Source organism: Aedes albopictus, chromosome 2 (assembly GCF_035046485.1).
Source record: "Aedes albopictus strain Foshan chromosome 2, AalbF5, whole genome shotgun sequence".
NCBI classification, from domain to species: domain Eukaryota; kingdom Metazoa; phylum Arthropoda; class Insecta; order Diptera; family Culicidae; genus Aedes; species Aedes albopictus.
Window position 1 is genome coordinate 153409968 of NC_085137.1, and position 12282 is coordinate 153422249.

The following is a 12282-nucleotide window of genomic DNA, read 5'->3' on the forward strand; positions in this document are numbered from 1 at the left end:
GTGCTTTGTTTGGTTAAAGCGCTGATCTAGCGAATACGGAGTCGTCGCTTCGAATCCCACCAGAACGCTTTTTTTTCACAAATTCATCTCTCAATTTGTCAACTAGCAACATTCTTCGCCTTCTAATTAATTACAGGTTTTTTTTTAATATGACCCATTGAGGCAAACGGTTTCCTGCCAAATGGTCTATTAATGGTTAATTTTCGCAAATGATCCTTCAGCAAATGTCATGCAATCATACGTCTTGAATCCCGAATTTGTTTTGTTCGGAGTGCATTCAGCAGGTACCGGGTCACTTGGCCGAATGTCGTATGGCCGAAAAAAAAAATAAGTGAACTTAAGTGATCAACTGATCATGTTGAAATTTCCTACACAATTATAATGGTGGGTACGCTGATGGAAAGATATTTCTTGGGCTATCCAGAAGAATTTACACAAAAAGGTAGAATTTCATAAAAAATCTCAGGAAATAAGTCAAACAGATAAAAATAACTGCTAATTTGGTGTGGGAAAGTAAGCCCTTTTTACTGTGTATGTTACCTTGAGAAAGTCAATATTCCGAAGCAAAATCATCCCCGTCGTAACTCAACCAAGTATCTATTTGACAAGATTAAGTTTTCTTCAGAAGAAAACATAAACGGCAAACTCAGTATCAGTAGTTAAAAAACAATACTTATACTTTTCTTTAGGCTAAAAAATCTGCACTGAAAAGGTAAAGTTGACCAGATATTAGATATTATGTTTTATTTCTTGTGGGGGTTTCCTACCATCTGAGCCTACATAATCTGCAAAAAAAAACCTGCTGCATAATATAATTCACCGATTTTACAACCACAACAGTTGTGAGCCGAAGTTGAAAATGCCGCAAAACATAACAGAACCGAGAAAAAGCAATACGTTTTATGAAAATGAAAGCTAGGAACTTCAAATCCTCCGAATTGAAATTTAAGAAGTAAAATTATTCAAATCACGTTCTGAACTTACCTCACTCCTTTTGCAGGTGAGAAGTGTTAATATTCACCAAACATATACCGAGCAACAGCTTAACCGGCTTCCAGTGTTGCTTCCGGAAATCACTGCCTAATTCAATTAGCGCCAAACGCCACAAACGGTCACGTCCCATTCACCTACAATCTGATAAGCGACAGCCTCTCCTCGGTATCGACCACAACAGATTTCAACCATAAAATATCATTAAATTTCAATTTGATTTTCACTTTGCTCCACTTCTGCGGAATGGCGACAAATTACACAGCGCTCTCTTCTGTATGTGCGCGGAAGGTCATCGAACTCACCTGCCTTCTACATTCATTCACACTCCACGCGAGAATCACCCAAATTTCCGACGTACCTAGATTACGCGTGTACCTCTACAGTACACACTAGCTTTAATTTTGGGGATCCGCTTAAAGTCGCGTAAGCAAAGCTCATTACCATCTATTTCCGACCGACACTGCACTTCCACCGTCAACTCAAACCGCTGCTCATTATTTCATGTCGCCCAACACTCCGTCTATGCTTCAATTAAGCAACCAAGCTGCACAATTTCCACTGCTGTATGCCCAAAAATCACTTCTAGAGCCTAAAACAGTCAGTGTGACACATGTCTAGCGAAAAAAAAAACCACCGCCCGTCGTGCCTGGAGGGAAAATTTCCGTTCCAGAATTGCGACCAGCGCCGTCGAGTTGCTGTTGTCAACTGATGGTGATTGGGAAGTTGTGCGAAAGTTTACCCAGAGTAGCCGAAAAGTGCCACCCAACGCCCGCACCCACGATTTGAATCCGCTGCAGGTTACACACAGTCATCAGTGTGCGATATGGCAGTGGTTCCAAATCGGAAATGTAACGCGGCTCATTCAGAGTTCGTTGAAACATTCCTAGATTAGTGATTATAACGTACTTGCGAAGCTTTTGGAAACTAACATTTTTTTTTTCAAATGAGAGTGATCAACTACACAAACAACATAAATTGAGCTCACCATTCACAATTTAAAAAAAAACATTAATAGGCAGACATGAATATAGGTTATTTCATATGAAGTGACCGAGACAATGTGACCGACCGCGTCCAATCGACCAGCAGGGATTTAAACCAAATTAGGCTGAAATATTTGTTTAACTGGAGAAAGGAAAAAATCCAAATTTTTATACCCCTCGGTCCGTGGCAGCACCCCTCGTTTTAGCCGATATGGAAATTAACCTCTCTTTTTTTAACTTTGAAACTATTCCATATACACATTTTAGACCTTCGGCTTTTTTGAAGACATCGTTCAGGAAATCCAGAAAAAAATATTATTTTTTCAATACAGTGTTGCCAGATATGACATTTTTCAATTTTAAAAACTAAAAAATGATTTTTATCAAAATACGTATATTTAAATTTTAAAATTTTTGATTCCATCGTGTTATCAGATGTTTTCCGACCGAAAAACCTGAATTTGTGCCGTTCTCAAAACATAGTGTTTTAAAGAATGAGATATTGATTTTTTTTCATATGAAACCCGACGTTTTTTATACTTTTCGTGAAGAAAAATTCTACGATGCCATGGATTTTTACGGATCTCCGTGAAAATTTGATTCGACGAAAAAAGTATTTCAATTTTTTCAGTGAATTTAGCTTATTTATTACTGAAATGTAGTGCTTATATGTAGGGGTCTGTCCATAAACTACGTGTACTCTGAAGAAGGGGGGGGGGAGGTGAAACTCGGGATCTCGTTTCAGAGAGCGAGTAATGGCGCTTAAACCTAGGTTTTGAAGCCAGGACACATGGAGAAATGCCTGTGCCCCATCCCAAGAGAAGAGATGCCAACTAAAACGGAGTGTGTATTAACCTTTTTAGAGGCACCACTCCGAACGATTTTATGTTCAAAAACCATTCCACTAAAACGAAACGGTTGGTACGGTCGTCCCCGTTTCTTTCTTCATTGAATTCAAAAAGTTTATCTATCATGTTATTCATAAGTGGATAACTTGATTTCCTTATTTTTTTTTTTTTAATTATCTTCCAGCACATTAGGCTGCACAGTGGGCCTGGCTATTTTAATATTTGTGTCGTGTTCCTAACAAGCTGCAAATATAAATGCAGACAAGAAAACATCTAAAGAAATTTTGATATTTTCAGGATGCTTTTCAATACGGCCTGTGCAAGCACTAGAATAGAGTAGAATATAATAGAATAGAAAAAATATACGATGCCAAGTAAAAACGGATTTTGCTGATTTAAACTAAATCAAATATAAATAAAGTATGAACAAATGTGACAGTGTTGACAGCTCACCAATTATGAGTCTACCAGTACGGACTAGATAACTAGAATATCTGTTGAAGTAAAATATGTATCCAGTGATATAATTGTTTCTAAAGAAATTTTATCTATTTTAACATCATCTGAACGAAAGTGTTGCCAAATATGTAACATTTTTTGTAAAAAATTATATTATATAAGATTTTTTTATAGAAACAAATAAACAGGCCAAAAATTAATAATTTTCAAATAAAAATCGGGTTAAGTACTGTTCCTTTTAATTCCACTAAGAATTTGCATCCTTTGACAGATACGTATTTCGACCTCAACTGTAAGGTCACAGACAAACAGACATAACACCTTGAATGATTTTCATGGAATCCCCATCGCCCAGTTCACACTACCGTCACCTGGTGGAAAAGTTGCACGAATCACTGTGTTGTGCAATATCGTCAGCAGAAGGCACTAGTGTGAAACGTCAAACGCATAGAAAAACGATGCGCGCGCCTCTGGTTGTGAAAGCCACAACTGTGAAAATTTAAAATAATCGTGGTAAATAAAGCGTGGTCGATGGAATTGCCAAATTTACGTCTGTTTGTCTGTGGTAAGGTCTTCTTTAGTGCCTTGTACTTAAATCGACTCGAGATTCGTTCTGTCAAAGGATGCAAATTCTTAGAAGAATTAAGAGGAACAGTACTTAATCCAATTTTCTTTTTACTTGCAGGTATTCCACTTGCAAGCCGAGGTTCATCATCATAATATTTTTTGTTTATTCTTTCATATGCATTTGGCTCATTTGGCAACACCGAAAAATATATTCAGGAAAACATTTCATGGGTATATTCAAGAGAAATCGAGCTTTTCTGATACCCTTTGAATTTCCTCAACTCGTCGCACAGCCGGCAGTCCAAACTTCGGGATTTTTATATTATCTTTAAAGGTGCAATTCCTCATAAAAATACTTTAAAAAATTCCATTGGTTTATTTTTACGGCAGTGTTGCTAAATAGTATTGCGCGGGAATGTAAACAATAGATGCGCGGGTGTCACTTCTATATATGAAGGGCATCGCAGAATAATAGATCATAGCCGTTATTGTTCTGCAAAGAAAAGTGAACAGTGTTGAGTGTTGTGTTGTCTATTGATGTGATTCCATATGGTATGAGTTTTGTTTGTGCTTCTTTGCGTTTAGTTCACTTCTGAGTGGAATGAATTAAATGCATTTGCTCTGTTCTGTTTGTTTTCACGCAAGAAAGGTCTATGAGGCAAGAAACATAGAGATGTTGAGATTTTTTTCAAAATCGGTTTCTCATGTAGTTTCCGTACTGGGACTTGGTATTGAAACGCCAAAAAATAAAGAAGGCAAGACAAAGTTTTCCGGGACAGCTAGTATATTTATATAAAAAAATATTTTTTTGTGATTTGTTTGTTTTTTTTTTACAAAAGCTCTTATTTAATTCCAGAGCGTTCATGATTAACGAAAAAATAATCATGATTAATCATTGATGATTAAAATTTCAATTTATTTGATTAATGATTATGATTAGTGATTAAATTTATTTTTAGGATGATTATAGATTATGATTAATGATTAAATTTGGTTTTATCTGTGATTGGCGATTATTATTATTGATTAATTTTTTATATTGATTAATAATCATGATTAATCACGATTGATTTATCACAAAAAAACTGGAAATGATTAATGATTAACTACATCTGAGGTCTTTAAAATAAATTTCAAGTTGCATAAGTAAAAAGGTATTTCTACATTGAAGATTTTTGAAAAAGGATCATGAATTAAATGATTAAGACCACTATTCGGACGAATTCAAGATCGGCCATATATTTTATATGGTAAATATTTTTTGACGATGAATGATTGATTAAAAATAAATCTTGTGATTATGATTACTGAATAATGATTAAATTGCGATAGCAGTGTGATTAAGATTAATGATTAATGATTAAACGAGAAATTTGAGTGATTATGAATAATTATTTTTGATTAATCTTAATCATTAATCATTAATCATGATTAAATTTATGATTAATCATTAACGCTCTGTGTAATTCAGATGCTTACAATACAAATCACATGTTTGGCAACAATTCAGCCCACAAGAATCCTGAAATAAAAATATCAATTGAAATGAAGATAGATATATTTTATATTATAATAATTGATTCTTATCTTTTGCAATATACCTATATATCATTGAAAACTTAAACTAACAAAAACTGACAATTATCGAATCATTTTGTCAGTCAAAAACACGGTTGGTAAAGGAGATATGATCTGTCTATATCTTGCTCACACATCTTGCAACATAGATGGCGGGATATAGATATGTCAAAATGACCTGTACATTATCAAACGCTTTAAGGTTAGATATGGTATAATGAAAAAAAAAATGGTGAACTGGCAACACTGTTATTTTTATTAATTCATTATTTACTATAAACCTTAAACCAAGTCAGATCAAAGCACCTTTACAGTTTTACTAGAGCACAATTCCTGTCTAGAGTGCCGAGACCGGAAGGGCTCTGATACTCGGAATCCCCTGACTTCTTGTCTAGCCACGGAAGCCGTTCAGAAGTGGGCTACACCGGCCTCTTCTCGACGTCGGCTTAGCCAACGGTGGGGAACGGATGATCAAAATGCAAAACAGCTTGATCGGTCTTTTTTGTACACTTTATTTTCACTCTACTTAGACTTCGTGTGTGTGGTGCACTGGCGTACCCTGGCGTACCCCTCCCTCAGCCAAAATTTCTGGAACAAATTTCCAGTATAACACGCTTTGTGATGAACATTTTTTTAACCTACGGCTCAAATTCAGTGTACAGGGGATGGCCAAAATGATTGGGATAGGCGACTTTTTTTCGCTCACTAAAAAGTTCAACATGCTGTAACTTTTCATAGAGTGCATCAAAAATTCTCAACTTTGACTGTTTGTCAACCTACTATATGTGCATCATTGGTACAAATTTGGGCTCGATTGGTTAATTTTTCGCAAAGCTAGAACTGTTCTCGTAAAACACTATTTTTAGACAACTAATGTTTGAACTGTTATATCTCGGAGACCAGTGAACTGAATTGAATAAAATTTTGAGCGATTATCAACAATATATCATTGCTTGAAAATCACTCCAAACATTGGTACTTTTTAAACGTTGAAAAAAGTTACGGTGATTTGACATTTTCACCCATACAGAGGAAAATGAGTCAAATTTACAATACCGCACAAAAAATACTAAATGTGTTCTTCCTTTAATCTAAATGGGCTCTAATATATCTTATTATAGATATCTTAAGAACAGAAGTAAAAAATCTTTGGATATCAAAAATAAAATTTAATGACATAGATGTGAAAAAAAGATATTTTTTCGATAAAGATCCTAAAAGTGTCAATCCATCATAACTTTTTTCAACGTTTGAAAAGTACCTACAAAGACCGAGATATGTCTTTGGTACCTATGTTTTAAAGAATTTTCAAGCATTCATATATTGTTGATAAACGTTCAATATTTCATTCAATTCGGTTCGCTGGTCTCCGAGATATAACAGCTCAAACATTAGTTGTCTAAAAAATAGTGTTTTACGAGAACACTTCTAGCTTCGCGAAATTTGTACCAATGATGCACATATAATAGGTTGACAAACAGTCAAAATTTGAAAATTTTTTATGCGCTCTATGAAAAGTTACAGCATGTTGAACTTTTTTGTGAGAGAAAAAAAAGTTGCCTATCCCAAACATTTTGGCCACCCCCTGTATATATTTGCGAAATGTGTGTGTCAAATAAAAAAAGGTATTATTGAACATCGAAAACCCCTCCCAGAGCAAATTTCTGGCTACGCCACTGGTGTGGTGTGTGAATGTGTAGAGTGTAGTCCTGTTGGCCGGCCGACGTGATAGATCGGAAACCTCTGGGGAGCAGGATCGGATGTCGACGAATGCTCTCGTCGGATGAAGAGAAAGGTGCTTCTCCGGGGCGCCCGGATCAACGCTGGACTCTCTCGTTGGATGAATGATTACATTGCGCAACATTTTTTGTCTCAAGAGCTTATATGTCTCTGACAGATATTGGGCCGCTGAATCCTAATCCGGGCTCAGATTTGCTCCAGCACGTCACAGTTTTAAGCTATACCTCAATTTATAGGGCAAAATATGCGATTTTGGGCTTTTTTGACAGCCAACTTTTAGGTAGGGAAATATTTTTTTAAGGATAAATTGGTCAATTAATATCTAAATTAACGACTCATGCAAAATATTTCGTTTTGCCAAATCAAATTTTATAGTTTTAAGCACTTTATGTTAGTAAGTAAACTTCCATGCAACTTTTTGAGGGTGACTTTTTATTCTTGATCACTTAACCAAATTTACTGCTCTATTGTCCACTAGGGCACTACGTGAGCGATTTCATTTGACAGCTGCACTTACATTTTGTACAGCAGCGCCTAGATATATTCTATTCTATTCTACTATATCGAACTGGTTGCCTTTCTGCTGCTTTCACTTTTCTATTCTATGGTAGAATGATGAGCACAAGGATGATGATTCCTTTCCGGTCCGATTGGGGGTCCATGGGGCTCAGAAGAGGGTCAGTGTCAGTCGCTCTCGGGAGAAGAGCAACTGACGAAAAATTGCAAGTGCCGGGGCTGGGAATCAAACCCATAACCATCCGCATATGAAGCGAACGTGTGACCAACTACGCCACGGGCCCCGACATATTTGAGGGTGACTTGTATGGGAAATATCGTACCTAACATATATCATTTAAAACTATCAAATTCGATTTTGTAAAACGAACTTTTTGCATGAGTCGTTAATTTAGATATTAATTGACCAATTTGCCCTTTAATCGCTTAAAAAAATATTTCCATGCTCAATGGCTTGCAATCAAAAAAGCTTCCGCAACTTTAAGAAATTTTTCAAGAAATTTGGAATTTGTTTATAGATTCATCCAAGAATTCTATCGAGAATACCGACAGAGGGTTATTCCTAGGTTTATCCAATGATTGTTTCAGGGATTCCTCCAAAGACTTCTTTTGATAATATTGATCTTTTCACATAAATAAAAGACGACGCTACACCGTATTCAATCTGAGGTTGCACAGACTAAACAATCACTAACACGAAACAACAGACAACACACGAAACAGCCAGTGGTCCAGTGGAGAATTTACCGTTTGACGAAAAGTTTTCAACGATTGGATCGGAAATCGAACCCACACTCCGAGGCTTACGAAACGGCCAGATGACTGCCTCCCCTAACCGCATGGCCACGAAGCCCACAACGACTTTTTGTTGGCTGGGGGCAACCTTTCGGAAAAGAAAGCATTGGCATTAAAAACTGTGGGATACAATTGATCGGATAAACGCCGATTTCCATGAAAAATTGTCAACTTTGAGATGCAATAATTATATCGATCGAGCTTTCTCAAGTTTATGATCTCAGTAACTTTGTAATACATCGGAGCTGTCTAGCGCCAAGTATTTATGTAGTTGGTGTACCCAAGTAACCAAAAGTTCAGATAAAAGGGTACTTTATAGGCTAAGCAGCTTGTTCGAGGTCGCTCATTAGCCTTCTAAGCAGCTTCATTTTTAAGTAATTTTGGAACTTGAAAGTTCACATAAGCACGCTGGATAGCCTTCTAAGCAGCTTCTGACAGAACTTTGACAAAATTCAGGCAGAAACAAAAATGTGTTTTTCAGAATCACAACCCTTGGTGGGTTTGTGATTCACGTCTCGAAATTGCTTCTGATAATCATGTCGCTGCTATGTAGATTTGAGCTGGATCCTCCTGCGTGATAGCCTCCCGACTTACCGCTGCGCTGCTGAAGACGCTTGACAAAGTCAAGCTAACTTCACTACTGTACAAATGTGCAAAACTAGCTGCCGACAGAAAATCGATTTGCTGTCCACTCAATCGCAGCTGTAGTACTGTGGTAGAGCGTAGGGTTCTCACGCAGCGACTATCGGTTCGAATCCGATGGGCGGCAATTTTTTTTTTCTCAAGCCTAGTATTCATTGATTTGATAAATTCATATTTGTCTTTTATTCGTGTACACTTAAACAGTTGTTTTCTGTAAAAGTAATAAATTTAATGTTCATTGAAGCACAATGCTACTGAACTGAACTTCTATAAACTTGAAAGTTCCGACAAAGTTCCGACATAGCATCTTAAGCAGCTTTAAAGTTCCGCAAAGTTCAGATAAAGTTCCGAATGGAACTTTCTGGCTGCTTAAGAGGCTAACAATGAGCCTTGCCGGAACTTGTGACCGAAGTTCCAGCAAGGCTCATCGTTAGCCTCTTAAGCAGCCAGAAAGTTCCGTTTGGAACTTTATCTGAACTTCGCGGAACTTGAAAGTGCATTTTGTCATGGAAGGCGGAACTTTTGGTTACTTGGGTAGTTAAGAAGCACACTGTTGCCACGTACCGGTGGATTAGCCTACCCACATGTTCACATTTTGAGTGCCATAACACTATTGAGCAACGGTTATGCTGAAGACATAGACTTTTAGCAAAGAATAAAAATATCAAGAAAGCCCACTCCGCTGATGCTCTGGGGGACACTACCGCAGCGCTATCTGCGGATGAAAGTTCAACCTCCATGCGGTAGTGTGCGTTACTTATTGTATGCGGATACCAAAACATACGCACACCATCTTCTCTTATAACGAATCACGAACACTGTTACATAGAGCTTCCACCATGAAACGCTTAGAGAGCGCCACTTATCTTGTCACTTGACGTTTACATAAATAAAGACAAGAGAGGGCATTCTTTCTATTTTTATTCTTTGCTTTTAGTCTAGTCTATCCTAGTCTGTTTTAGTTTAATCTAGACTATTTATTAAGGTGGTTTAACAAATCGGCTTTGTTCCACACCACTTATTCAGTTCGTAACCAGATTCTTTGCCTTCTCCCAAAATTTAAGCTTATTTGGTTGAAAATTGATGTTGATGGAATGACGACCGTTTGGATGGTAATTAGCAATTACAGGCGCGTTTTCGGTCATCGGGTTACTTTATAAAACAACGGTTTTAATTATAGCCGACGTTTCGAGCGTTTATTCACTCATCTTCAGGGCAAACTACAATTTACATACAAAGTTTGAGTAGTCAAGTCATTTGTTACATAAAACATAAAATTACTCACATTAATGGTTGTTTTTAGGTCAAGTGGGTTTGAACATGGACAATTTGAACGGTTGACAACATTACACTGAAATTATAATCACACATATAAATTTCGGACCTAATGACTTGATTCATTTTTAATTAACAAAACTTTGAACGGAGCACAAACTTACACAGCTTTCACCAAGGCACATCTAAACAGGTTTGAATCAAAATGTCTGTGAGTGGAGACGTCAAAACGAAACGATGGAACAGAAAAGACATTAACATTAACAGAAACAGAGCATCACAGCGTGCTTTGACGATGTTCTGCTATCTCTCTCCGTGCGTGATTGAGTGCAGAAGACCCGAGTAAACAACACTCAGATTGCTTGTGTCGGTTCTATAGTTAACCGTTTTGGTCACAAAAAATGTGACACATTTCAAGGATCTGAAGTGCGTTTAAACGATTGTCCTGGTCAAGAATTTTTGTTCCAGGTAAATCGAATTGGTGCTCGCACTCAATCACGTGGACCATCAGCGCCGTCTTTTTGAATTCTTCCTCCCTCTCCGTCGCTCTATTCGGGTCGGAAGATTTCCAATCTGTGTATCGGTTCATGAGAGACCGATGCCCAGAGAGACGGTTTTTCAACTGCTGCGTCGTCAGCCCAATGTATGCACAGTCGCAGTCGGAGCAAGGAATGCGATAAATAACATTTCTTTTCTCCAGCTGCGGCGTTGCATCTTTAAGCTTCGAAAACAACAGTCTGTTGGTTTTGACGCATTTGAAGCCCAATTGAACATTGGGAAAATTTCTACTTATAACTTTTGCGAGAGCCGGTGTGAGCATTTCTACATGGTGGAGAGACCGATATACTTTAGGTTCGGGATTTGTATTGCTGTTGTTCTCTTCTGTGTTGGTGTTCTTGTTGATACATCGGTTTATCAACCGATTTATCAATGAACTTGGATAGTTGTTGTTAAGCAAATAATCACAGACATTTTGATTCAAACCTGTTTAGATGTGCCTTGGTGAAAGCTGTGTAAGTTTGTGCTCCGTTCAAAGTTTTGTTAATTAAAAATGAATCAAGTCATTAGGTCCGAAATTTATATGTGTGATTATAATTTCAGTGTAATGTTGTCAACCGTTCAAATTGTCCATGTTCAAACCCACTTGACCTAAAAACAACCATTAATGTGAGTAATTTTATGTTTTATGTAACAAATGACTTGACTACTCAAACTTTGTATGTAAATTGTAGTTTGCCCTGAAGATGAGTGAATAAACGCTCGAAACGTTGGCTATAATTAAAACCGTTGTTTTATAAGTAACCCGGTGACCGAAAACGCGCCTGTAATTGCTAATTAGTTGAAAATTGAGACTGCACAAGCCCCTCAAAGTTTGCATGGGAATTACTATGGGAAAACGATGTTTTTCATTGAAACGACCGTAGCATTTCCCCAAGTGCCCTAGTTGACCCTTGGTGCTCCTGAGACAGGCGATTTGAATGCAGTCTTCGGCAAAGTTGTAGCTGATAGAAGATAAAGCTTAGGAGTACCAAGGATCAACTAACCCTCTAGGGCACAAGGGGTAATCCTACGGTCGATGCACATCGTTTCCCATAGTAATTCCCATACAAACTTTGAGGGGCTTGTGCAGTCTCAATGTTCAACCAAATGAGCTCAAATTTTGGAAGAACGCATAGAATCTGGTTACGAATCGAATAAGCGGTATGGAGCAAAAACGATTGTTTGAACCACGCTACTATTCCTAATCAATAGTATTCACTGTACATTATTTCGAAAGGATGGTCTACAAATAAAAGTTTGAGAACCTCAATATCACGCACACGAAAACCTGTCGATGGGTCATTCGACAGGCGATTGGAAAAACAAACAATCGTTCTCGTCGACAG

General features: G+C 37.4%; 1 protein-coding gene across 2 annotated transcripts in view; it reads right to left on the bottom strand.

The window, feature by feature from the left end:
• The window catches only part of LOC109412683 (kelch-like protein 17), a 156020-nt gene that overhangs the window by 128191 nt on the left and 15547 nt on the right, over window positions 1-12282 (bottom strand). Inside the window, exon 1 of one of the 2 annotated variants that reach the window (XM_062850623.1) lies at window positions 985-1749. The exons of the other annotated variant lie outside the window; for it this stretch is intronic. The gene's annotated coding sequence lies outside the window, so the exon portion shown is untranslated. Of the gene's footprint in view, window positions 1-984; window positions 1750-12282 lie in introns of those variants that run through there. 2 annotated transcript variants of the gene reach the window in all.